Source organism: Vicugna pacos, chromosome X (assembly GCF_048564905.1).
Source record: "Vicugna pacos chromosome X, VicPac4, whole genome shotgun sequence".
Taxonomy (NCBI): domain Eukaryota; kingdom Metazoa; phylum Chordata; class Mammalia; order Artiodactyla; family Camelidae; genus Vicugna; species Vicugna pacos.
Genome location: NC_133023.1, coordinates 12,598,988 through 12,612,073, shown reverse-complemented (window position 1 = coordinate 12,612,073; position 13,086 = coordinate 12,598,988).

The following is a 13,086-nucleotide window of genomic DNA, read 5'->3' as shown; positions in this document are numbered from 1 at the left end:
CGATTTCAATGACTTAAAGCATTCCCTGGGCAAGCTACTCGGCCCTTCTTTTCTTGCTTCCCTTTCAGTCATAATTCCTATCCTTATATATGGCAGTTCTGAAAACAAGCCTCCAATAAAGGGCTTGGCAATACTGGGATGAAATGAACCACCAAGCACTGCCGTATCCAGCAAGACGTTTTTCTGGGAGAAAATGACTCCTATAGCCTTGTCTCTATCAATGTCTAAAATGGCTTCCTCAGTAAACACAACCAGAGGTTGGTCCCTGCCAAATGATGCAAACAAAGAATCTTCCTCAAATCCCTGGAGTTACTCTTCTGCGGTCTAAGAGGATTACTAGGCAATAGCTTCCTGGTAACCAGGCCCAAATACATTTCCATTACTTATTTTCTTCCAGTGCCTCCACCCACCTTTCAAAACCATTTCTCTGCCTTTAGGACACACTTTTGAAAATTACCACATGCTGGTTCTTACCCCGGTGAGGTCCCAGCCCACCATGACAATGTGCCCCCTTCTCCCGCAGATACCACTGTTCCTCAACACGTGCATTTAACGTTCAATCCACTCAGTAAAGCTTTCGATTTTTCTCAAAATTTGTCTGTTAGAGACAGTATGAGGAATAGGGGGCTCCCTTGGCCCTACTTAATGATTTAATATGGTTCTTAACCTTCTCTGCACATTGGAATCATCTAGAAAGCTTTAAAAAATACTGATAGCTGGCTTCCTACTGCCAACCCCACCAAGAAGTTCTAGTTTAATTGGTCTCGAGTGCAGTTGGGGCATCAGGACTTTTTAAACTCCCCAGATGTTTCTAATATTCAGCCAAGGTTAAGAATCAACTGGAGTGAGGAAATTTGATTTAAATGCTGCCACTAATTAGCTATGTGGCCTTGAGCAAAAGAGATACTCATTTATTGAATAGGTATTCCTTAACAGCTTGTTCTATGCAAGACACTGCTAGGGACCTTCTCTCTCCAGCCTCCAAGATAAGTTAATTGGACTCAACCACATACTCATTCATTCAGCAAATAAGTACTGAGTGCCCCCTACCTGCCAGGCACTGAGCTTGGCACCAGGGGTACAGCAATGAATTCGATGGACAGAATCCCTGCCCTTGTGGAACTTACAGTTTAGTTGAGGGAGACATGATCATAAACAAATAATAAAAATTAAAAAGTCATGTCATAGAAAAGATGGAAGGATAATGGGAGGGACTGACAGCCAACATGGAGGCATCAGTGAGGATGGTGAAGAAGGGGGTGAATGGAGAGAGGTGGATAGGTTCCAGAAAAAGTCCAGGAGATATCTCCAGGATTTGGTGATGGATATGATACAGGGGTGGAAGGGAGAAAAAGAGAAGGAGGCCAATTCCTAGGTGCCAATATTGAGGGGGCACTCATTGAGTCAGAATGAGAGAAAAGAACCTTAGCCACCCTAGAAGGTTGTGAGGGTCTAGAGCTAAAGCATGAACCTGGGGCAATGAAACCAACCCCTACCTCAGATGGAGATCAGGGCAGAGGAGGGACGTTAGCTAAGAGATGCAATGGCTCTCACAAGTGGTCATTTTAGTACCTAGGCTGGATCTTTCTATAGCTACAGGGGAGGCACTAAAGAACCTGTTACCATAGGCCTGGAGAGAGGGAGGGAGGGAGAGAGAGAGAGGAGACCCACAGCTAATGCTAGATCATCTGAAGGGAAAACACATGTATGTATCCCTCACCTGGGGCACAGATCTTAAGGGACAGTGGACAGAACACTACCTGTGGAGACTGCAGAGGTACTGACTGACACACTGGGGGAAAGGTCCCACCAGGAGAAAAAGAATGTATCCTGCGGTGAGAGCAGCTCCAACAGATAAACATTTCCAAAAGGCGAGAGGCAGAGGTTAAATAAGGAGGGGGTTCCATAGAGGAACCGACTTGAGGGCAGGGGAGCAGTCACAAGAACTGAGGTCTGCCTCTGAGAGTCCTTCTGTGAAAGCTTCAACTCCTTGTCGGTTTCCGAGATTTCATTGTCTTCCCTTCACATATGGTTTTTCCCCTTTGATGCTCCTCAAACCTTTAGCACAGACTGATAGACATGCATAAGGGTCTGTGTTAGGGAGGAAAGTGAGAACTGGGACTCCCAAATAACCTCCTAAAGCTCCCAGAGATCCTTGCAGAGGGATCAGCAACTTACCCAGAGGATGGTTCTCCAGAGTGCCAGACCTCCACCCCCAGTGACGTTTGTAGCGCCCTCTAGTGTAGTTGGGAGTAACAAGCGACGCAGAGAAGTGACGTGATGCGGGTGGCCAATTTGAGAGGGGGCTGGGATTCAATCTGCCCCTTTCCCAAATACAGCGGGGAAGCATCCCTGAAGAGTGAGATGGAAACTTCCATTTGATGTACAGAAGCCAAACACCAGGCACAGCGCCTGGTTCAGAGTTGGCAATCAGCAATTGGCAGCCATTATGATGATTATGATGATTGAGATTCAGTTGCTATTGATATCCTGTGGCCTTAAATGATCCCAGAATGGTTAACAGAGTAAGAAATCCCACAGGCTCACAAGTAGACTGTAATGTGGAGGGTATGAGGGCACTGTCAATAATCCAGCTCCAAATCAACCTTTAGCCTTTCTTCCCAGCAAGTATATGTTGGCCAACTGAAGCTACTGTACATCACACTCAGACCCTAAGTCTAAAGACTTCCGGGGGACATACTTCTTGTTCTAGAAAAGCTTGTTTCTTTCACTGTGGCCCCTTTGGTGCTATTTCCCAAAGGATCAGCAGTTGTTTTGGAAGGCCCACCATGCATCAGGCCAGAGGCCAGGGGAGGGTAGAAGATGCTGCAGGAGGTGGGAGAAAAATCAGAGCAGAACAGGGCCAAGGGGTGGGGTGGGAATGGACAAGAGAGGAAGATAGGGCCAGTCAGGGTCCCAACAGGAAACAGATGGCATATTCCAATGAGGGTGATCTGAAGAGGGTTCTTTTACATAGGGGCTAATTACACAATGGCAGTGGCCAATGACAGAGGGTGGGAAAATGCAAGAACTCAAGGCAAGAGGCAGCAGAGCTGTCATCACCCCTAGGCCTCCAGGGATGGGCGAAGAGAGAGGTTACCAGAAGAAGACAGTCACACAGGCTTCCTTGAAATAAGCGGTAACCTTAGGTCAAGGGACAGCCCAAAGAGGGAACTGAGCAGAATAAATGTCTGGACCCCACTGTCCTCCCACCCTCTCATCTACTTCCAGAACTCTTCTGAGTTCCAGCCCAACTGGATGCCTCTGCACAAGGGAACCCTGTTGACACCATCCACATCGAACAAGCATCCAGGCCATAGAGCAGCCTGGGAAAGGCTGGAGGGGGCCAACAGTAGCTAACTGGTATGGGAGAGGAGAAATGGCTAAGGATTAGTGAGGCATTCCCTCCCCGCCACCTATTTTGGAAAGTTTATCTTATGCCACTTTGTTTTTACGAAAGACCTACATCAGAAATCTGAAAAGGAGTTTCGCTTTTAGGAAAAAAGGCAAAAAGTGATTTGTTTTGCAAGGAGCTGAGCCATTAGAGAGGCAGCGCGCATCCTGAGCAGGGAGAGTGGCCTCACCCAGCTCCTTCCTGGGAACTGCACTCAGCATCTCAGCATCCAGCCGCCATAGCTCTGACCTGTGTCTGTGAGCACCTGTGCCTTAACTCCATGTATTCTGTGCATCCCTTAGCAAGAGTGTCCTAAGGTAATTGCTTCTTCACTATACGCCATTTCTGCTTACAAAAGTTTTCATAGGTACGCTCTACTTTCAGATAGTGGGAAAACCTAGTATTGGGGGGGGTGTGCGCGTGAGCATGTGCATTAGATAAAACCATAGGCCCATCAGCAGCACAACAGGCTGAGTTTAATTATCCTGGAAATGATAATGGGTTTATAGTCACCATCCAAACTCTCTTCTTGGGGTGAGAGAAGCCTGGTTTTGGAAATAGCCACATCCAGGAGCAGGAGTGCGAAGAGAAAACCCTAGCAAAGAAGTAGAGTTTCCCCTGTGGCTGCTAACAGGAGCACAGAGAACTAGAAAAGGTATTGTCAGGGGGCAAGAAAAGGTGCCAGGGTGGGGTGGGGAAGAGCAGAAGGGCTCATAAAGGAAAACAGACGTTCGGCAGTCAGAGAATAGCATGGAGTAGGAGGCAGCTGTACAATGTGTAGTCAGGGCTGTAAGGAAGGGCCTCGGCCCGGAAACTGGCAGTGAGGTAGGGGGCAGGGAACAGGGTCCAGCTGAGATACCACATTTTTCATAGACTACGACTTTGCTTTCTCCTCTTTTCACCCAATGTCCTCCTGGAAGACATACAGAGCTTTCCCTAACACCGCAGTGTGTGTGTGTGTGTGTGTTTTCACTTGTCACTAAATGATCAGCCTTCAATGAAATGCTTCTATTTTGAGGCATTACCATCTCTAAAACAAGATGCAGAGAAGCAGAGGGAGGCAGTTAGGGGCTGCATTTAATCTTCTCTAATATCGCAGCACGAAGGAAACTGGAGAATGAAAACACAGTCATTTAGAAAATGGTTGATGAGTCACTGATTGGCACCGGGTGGAGAAAAAGAGCAGTCCTTATTCATTCAGAGTACGCCTGGTCTTTACAAATGGGCTCCTCACTCTGCTAGAGGGGCGTCTGGGCTTTAGAGCCCAAGAGGGTGGCGGAGGGCAAGGGCCAGCTGCCCAAGGCAGGCAGGGCCCTCCTCCTCAATCTCCCTGCATTCGGCCCTTGAAAATCCTCCAGCTTTAAGAAGCAGAAAGCTTAATGCTGTCTTGTTCCTCCTGTACCTCTTTCTTGAGGCCTTAATAATACTTTTGGGGAAACTTCAGCTTCAGAGGAAGCAGGCCAAGTAGAAGACGGCACTTTGTGTGACCATAATTTTGCCAAAAGACCCAACCCTCCATTACTCATGGAGTTCCTTTCCCAGGTCCCAGGCTACCCAGGTCTCTCTTCGTCTCCCTGCTCTTGACCTCTTTGTTGTTTATTAGTTCTATAACTGAATTGCTAGGGGTGGGAGATTAGAATCTGTCAAATTAGAACATGGTGAAATGTTCGCCGAGGGAGGAAAATTAAAGTGCCGGCTAAGCAGAGGCTTGGGGATTGCCTGGGAATTTTGTGTCTGTGTGCCTAAGGCGAAAACAAAACAAAATAAAAATCCTGCCTGCTAAGGGGTTTGGCCTTGCCTGATAGTTCTTGGACCTTAATGTGCAGATCTGGGCAATGGGTGAGGCACTGAACCCCCTCAGAGCTTGACTGTTCCACAATGAGAAGGGACGAAAAGAACGATGTAGAAGGGGAGAAAGGGCAAAGGCCAGGTCAGGCTGGGCTGGAGAGAAAGCCAAGAGACACTGGGAGAAAGAGGGGCAAATTGGGGGTTGTGAGGAACTGGAGCTTTGGGGAGAAAGACAAGTGAAAAGGAACTTGGCTGTGTGCTATGATCGTGAATCCTTCTTTACATTTTGTTGATATGACAGGAAAAATTTAAATAGTTTTTCAGTTATTTTCGGTTCATGGAGTGTGTTCTGAGAACTGAGCTGAGGTGGACAGCAAAGTGGCCTGGATTTATGCAGATTACAAGCCTGGACTGCCTTCTGCCCCTGCGTAGGCACGTCCCCCGCCCCTACCCCACGAACAACTTTTACAACATACTTGTATTTTGGGCTGTCTTGCTTAGTTGGTTGTCCTTGCTCATTCTGGGATAAATTTACCTACCCTAAGTAAAGACAAAGGAACAAAGTCTCATGTTGGATCTAGTTTCAGAAACATAGGCAGATCAGCAAGGCCCCAATTAATCTCAGCTTGGAATTCTATCTTGAATATTCAGCTGTGAATATCCAGAATCTTCCAACTTTTCAGTCTCTATATTCTTCAAGAAACTGCTAGGGTGCTGGAGGTAAAAGAGAGACTCAGTGGCCTGCAGACTGTTGAGGAATGTTCCCATTTGTTGGGAGCCTGCAACTACAGTTACTTCTCATATAATGTTACTTTAAACATTATTGTATGTACAATATACAATTTCACTCTTACATATTTTTTCTTTATCAGAATAAGTAATTTGTATTTTAATTTTATGTACTCTTTTTAGTTCCTCAAAATCCTGAAAATGACTTTCGGCACATACATCTTCCTTTTGTCCAACCAAGATGGAACTCTTCTAGGAAAAAAAAAGTTGAGCAATATACTGAAAGAATTATACATCTTAATCTAGCAGGATTTCTACCAGGATTGTAAGGTCTCAATAGACATCAAAGCAGCACCTGATAAGACATCACACCCATTCCTGATGATAATTCTTAGTTAACTAAGAATATAAGGACATTTCCCTAACAAGATAAAGAATATCTCTCATCAACCAACAGCCAACATCATGCTTAATGTTACCAAACAAACAAAAGAGCTAGAAGCATTTCCACTAAAGCAAGGAAGCAACAAAGAAGTTCTGATACCACCACTGCTGTTCACTGTTGCTGAACGTTGCCCTGTAGGTTCTAGACGCTATGGTAAGACCTTAAACAGCAAGAAGTGGAAAAATTTATCAACATTCCCAGGTGATTTACTTGTTTGCCTGGAGGAACCAAGAGAATCTAATGAAAAACCAATGGGCCAAATAATCAAATTCATTAAGGGGGGCCGTTTATAAAACAAATACCCCAAACTCATTTATATCATCTTTTCTATAAATTAGCAGTATCTACTTAGAAAATATATTGGGGAAATATCACATGGGTAATAGTTACATTTGCTTTTAAAAGTTAGTTTCAATGTAGACAAGGTGGTCCACCGCACGTTCATCTGTGACTTCTAGCAACAGAGATGATCACTTCACTGACTATTTACTATGTTCCAAGTGCTGAAATGAGGCAGAGCTTTCCAAAGTGTATATTATGAAGAAAAAACTAGCACATTCAACCCGTGATTTCATGGATATTACTGCTTACGATGGAACAGAAAAGTCGTGTTTCTAAAGTAGCTACATTTCAGTTAATAAAAGGGGGTTTTGTTAAAGGGAGAAATGGGAAAATGCTAATAGAGACAGTGAGCTGCACCGGTTCCATCTGCCCCTCCCAACCCACCCACTCTCCCCATTCCTTCTCCCCCTCCCCGGAGGCTGGTCACATCCTGGGCTCAGTCACCGGAGAGCCCCAGCAGGAGATGGTGTGGGGGAACAGGAGGGGACTGTGGCTGGGGTACTGGTTCAGTCGCCTGCTTCCTCTCCAGTGGGTGTCACTGCAGGTTGACCAAGCCCTGGTCTTGCAGCCTTTTCTAAACGCTCCCCAGTTCTGCCCATGCTTGCTTCCCTGGCCCCCTTCGGGCGGGGCATGATAACAGCTCCTCGCAACTGCTAGCCTTGGGTCCTCGCTATCCCTGAGCTGGCTTCCTTGAACCCTGCCCACACTTTTGTAACAGATCTCTTTACTGAACTTTCCTCAAAGTTGCCCTGACTGATACGGTGATATATGTGAATGACTCAAGTTTGGGAAGCTGAACTCTGCTATTAAGTCATAATAACAACCTTTTAAGTATCATTATTCCCACTTGACACAGGAGGAAAGTGCAGCTTAGAGAGTCTTAGGTAGCTTAGCAGATGTCACCAAACTCCTAAATGGCTGGACGGTCTGGGTTCGGTCTGCTGTTTTAACACTTCACTGCACAGCCTCTCAGGGAAGCCCAAAACTGTACCCCACCTGCTAACGCCTCACCTCGTCAATTCTCCAAGCAAAATACAATAGTAACTCTGGCCAACTGTGATCTAACCCCTTGGATTCCTTTTCTTCAGGCCAAATGCTTCAGAAGATCCTGTTCTGAGGAGTGGTTGGTGACATATCCCTGCACTTACAATCTCTTCTCTTAGCTAATGGTTTGGGGGTTCAGGGAAGAAAGGGAGCCCTAAATTAACCTTTAGGTTCCCACAGAACTGACACTGCTATAGTTGGCTATGACCCACTTGAGGTGATAAAAATAAAGATTAAGCCCATATCCACCCAAGAACGGCACACTCCTTCTGAAGCCACGAGAGGTCTCATATAATTTAAGCCAACTAAGAATAACGTATGGATTTCAAAGAGTTCATGAAAAACAGGACACTTTATAAAATTCTTTTTTTTTTTGCAGGGGTGGGAGTGGGAGTGAAGACTTACACTTTACTCTTTAGACAGAGGGAGGAGATTAAAAATGTAAAATAATTTGATGGAGCTTATTTAATGTTTTGCTGAGGAAAAGCTGAGCAATCTTAACTTTCGTGCCTTCTTTCTGGGAGGACAACTATTAAAAAATTTAATATTGAATTTTTTCTAAATAAAAATTATCTTTTCAGTATTTGATAACAGTGAAAGAAATCCAAAGCCTCAGATGGTCCTTAGAAGGAAGTGCAGCAGTGTGGGTAAGAGCATGAACTCCGGCATCAGCAGCCCTGAGACTGACTCCCCAGCTGTGTTATCTCAGGCAAGTTTCTTAACCTCTCTGTGTCGGGCTCCTCATGTGTAAAGTGAGACTAATGATGGTATTTGCCTCATAGGGTTATTGAGAGAAGTAAATGAGCCAATGCCTGTGGTGCTGAACATATAGTAAACACTCAACAATTGCTACTGATGATTATTACTATTTGAAGCTTCTGTGATAGGCATGGAGGAGGGTCAAAGATCAAAGAATGGTTAAAAGCAAGTACTTTAGAGTTTTATAGAGAAAATGAGCATAAACAACAATCATACAAAGCAGAAAGAATGGATGGTCTGACAGGAACACAGGGTGTCATAGAAATAAATCCAGAGAATAGAGAAATTCTTTTCAGCTTTGTATTCTAGGGAAGGATGCACACCAAAGCACCATTTGGATTGACCCTGACAAAAGTTGGGATTTGGGTCATTAGATTAGGAGGGATGGGAAACAAAAGGAAACAAAGGTTCAAAGGAAATGGGGTCAATGTTATGCTCAGGGATGAGTGACTGCTGAAGCTTAGCTGGAGCACCATGTGCAGTAGGGATGAAGGGAGGCCAAGGGGCTGAAAAAGCAGACTGGAGGAGATAAGGCAGAAGGCAGGCTGAAGGTGGGAGGGCTGTAAGAACCTGAAGCCAAGAATGGAAGGAGAACTGGGCTGGAGTCAGAGCTCTGGGCATCCTCCTCCTGGCTTTCTATTTATTCATTGGCCCATGAGACCCCTGGTTTCAGTGTCTTCATTTAGGAATGGAGAGTGCTGGACATCGCTATCTCTTTGAGAGTCTAGTTTCAATTATTTTGGAGCTATATCCAGAAGTGCAACTTCCGGATCACGAGGTGGTTCTATTTTTAATTTTTGGAGGAACCTCCACAGAATTTTCCATGGTAGTTACAATGTTTTACATTCCCACTCACAGGGCACGAGGGTTCCAACTTCTCCACATCCCCACATAAATCCCCATGTATTTCCTGGTTTGGGGAGAGTAGTTATCCTAACAGGTGTCAGACGATACTTCATGGTGGTTTACATATGCATTTCTCTGATGATTAGTGATGTTGAGCACCTTTTCATATACTTGTTGGCCATCTGTATATCATCTCTGGAGAAATGTCTATTCAAGTCCTTTGTCCATTTTTTAATTGGGTTACTTGATTTTATGCTTGTTTGTTTTTGAGTTGTACGAGTTCTTTCTATATTCTGGATATTAACCCCTTATCAAATATATTATTTGCAATATTTTCTCTCATCCTGCAGGTTGCCTTTCCACTTTGTTGATTATGTTTTTTGATCACAGGTTTTTAAGTTTTTGTTGTTCAACTTATCTGTCTTTGCTGTTGTTGCCTGTGCTTTTGGTGTCATAGCCAAGAAATTATTGCCAAATCCAGTGTCATGAAGCCTTCTCTCTTTATTTTCCTCTAGAAGTTTTATCATTTTGTACGTCACCGGCCGATAAACGTACCAGCTGCGCAGGGCCTTGGGCTGCAGTGAGAAGCCCGGGGAACCAGGCGCAGCTGCAGCAGGAGCACAGCGGGTCCAGACACCAGCAGCAAGAGGGTGCAGTGAAGAAGGATGACACCTTGGGACACCAGCAGCAGCTCCAGCACCCAGGCCCTGAGGCTGCCATCATTCTCACACTCCTCCAAGCTTCAGTTTTACGTGTAAAAGAGTGATAGAATGAAACTCCAAGAGTCTTTCTAGCTCTAAACATTCCTCAAGCGTTAATTCAATGTACACTTCCCATGCATCACATGTGAGAGAAGACATGGTTCTAGACACCTTGCATGTGCTCTTTTCATCCTCAGAATGCGTCTACTGTGAGTGCAGCAAAACTGCACGCGTTAGGGGTGAAAAGTGATGGAGATACACCCCTCATGCTCAAGGAATTCACCATCGAGTCAAAGTCACCAGGGTTTGTCACCACTTTCTTATTTCTCCTTCCCCCTCTCTTTCTTATACTCCGGCTCTTCCTTCTCTCTGACTAATCTTCCATATAGTTCAACATATGTCAGGCTGTCAACATATGGCATATTTTGCAAACAGATAAACAGTGGCACATATGCAACCATGTATTCCTGGCACACAGATTCCCCAGCTTGGCTTCATCAGCTGCAGCAGACAGCATTTGGTAAGTCTCTCTCAGAAATTCCAGAAAGCACGAGCCGCCCATGTATCCTCTGACAAATGGTTAAAAGAAGTTGTTCCATGTCTTCTTAAGTGCAAAAGCCAGAACACTGTCTCTCTGCCGTTTCAGTTCGGAGGCATTTAATACCCAAGGCTCTGTCCTCACTCTCAAATGTTTGGGATGTTCTGACCAGAGGTCAAGTTGCCCATTAACGATTCCTTTTCTTTTTTTTTCCATTTGGCAGTGATTCATGATCTCCTCTGCACCAGTAGATCAACCCTACTAGGACATGGACGGGCTGCACCCTAAGAGTCTTAGTTTTATTTTTAAATGGACAAAACAGACCTAAGTATGTGTGCAGACTCTGTAAATGCCCCCACCCACATCCTCCAGCACTTTCCCTATGTGGCAGCCTGAATGCCTGACTCTGTATTTCTTTGAGGGCTTTCCCTGCTCCTGCACACAGTAGGCCCAAGGGGCTCCTGTACCCCCTCTTCCCCAGCATCCCTCAACCAATGAGTGATGACAAACAATGGATCAATGCCCCGGCTTTCTCACCGAGGCAGTGGATCCCAGAGTTCCCATTGGGAAACTTGCTTGATAGTATATCCTAGTTGGCTTCCCCTTCCTCTTACCCAGCACCCACTACCAGTGCTTCCTGGAATGACCCCATAAACAGAGTGCTTGCACTTGAATCCTTGTATCGGGTCTTCCTCTGGCGTAACCCAAGTTTAGATCATCTGTAATTCAACTTTGGAAAAAAGGTGATAATGGCAACACAGGATCGACTCAAATTTGGGACTTTTGACTGGTGGCCCTGCACTTGAAAAATGCTCTTGGAGTATATAAACAACTAGGTCCTACTGAATAGCACAGGGAACTATATTCAATAGCTTGTAATACCCTATAATGGAGAAGAATCTGAAAAAGAATATATACCTATGTATAACTGAACCACTATACTATACACTGGAAACTAACTCAACATTATAAATCAACTATACTTCAATTTTTTAAAAAATGTTCCTGGATATCAATGAAAGCAGCAGCAGATCCCAAGCTGTTGGAAATACGACACCCAAATTCAACTTGCTCACTTGATCGGGTGAGAATGTATCCTGACAGCTAAGCAGAACTTTCTTACCGCGGTCACGTGGAAATGGAAACCAGAAGAGAGAGTGAGAAAGTTGAGTCTACCACTTTTTCTGCTTATGTGTGGCTTCTTGCCTCCTGCCTCATAAGATATTTTGTTCCTTTTCCTTGTAAAGATTAAACTGTACACAAACAATAAGGTCCAGGAAAGCAGCAGTTGAAGAAGAAAATGAATGAACATGACTGTTGGGTTGTTGTAATAGCTCATCAGAAGTTCAGTGTGTACTAAATCTGAGTTAACATTCAACTGCTAAAAACTCAGGTTAGACCCCAGGAATCAAAAGTCACTTAACAAAGGTAACTCCGGACAGCAAGTTTAAAAATAATCTTTATATGATTGCCTTTTAACTAGCTATTCCAAAATTTTCAGGGAAATTCCAGTGGCAAAATTTGATTTGTAAAAGCTGAATCCAGGGAGCGAGAAGACGAGTTTGAGGTGAGAGTGGAGGCCCATTATGTCTCGAGCCTTGATCCCTTCAGTAAGCTCTACGCTAGTGACATCCAACAGAACTTTCTGCCACAATAGAATGTTCTAGAGCTACAATGTCTAATAATGTAACTGCTAGTCACATGTGGCTATTGATTACTTGAAATGTGGATAATGCATTCAATGTATATTATAGTTATTTAAATAATTCGTATATTATTATACATGCTATACAACATAATTTTATAATTGTATTGTAATTACAATAATGGTTATTCCAGTTCCAACTTTTTTTCCCCATCCCCTTCTCCTTCCTCTCCCCAGCGAAGCCCTGGCTTGAGCTCATTTGCCTGTATTTGACCCAAGCATCCCCTCTTCAGGAGTGATTTTCTGTTCCTGTTCTTCAGACCTGCAGACTGACCACCACCTCCCAGGCTGTGGAATCTATTGGAGGGCCTGGCCCATGAGGACAGTCTCATAGAGCTGTCCGTCTCCAAACCAAACTCCTCTTTAACCTCTTTCCTACTGACTCATCCTGGGGTGGGGACACCAGAGGAAATATGGTGACTTGCCTCAAACCTTACATCACGGACATAGTACCCCATCTCTTCATCCCTACACCTGCTCTGATCTGTGGAGAGCCCTTGACGAACTGTCCCTAGTGGACTAGTAAGGCAGATGTTGTCAGATGTCTGCATGTATCCCCTTAGAGCCCTTCACCATCTTCATGCACATCTGTCACTCCCCACCCCCTCCAGCTGGCACCTGTATCTCTGTTGGAGGGAAGTCCTCAGGCTGCCAGAACCCACTCTGCTATGCAAGGAGGTCCAGAAGTGCCTGGCAATCTATAGGGCAGTGAGTCTTGATTCACTGATTATCACAGGGGTGGCGGGACTATAACTACTCTGGCTCCCTTGATCCCTGATGAGAATTTACACTATC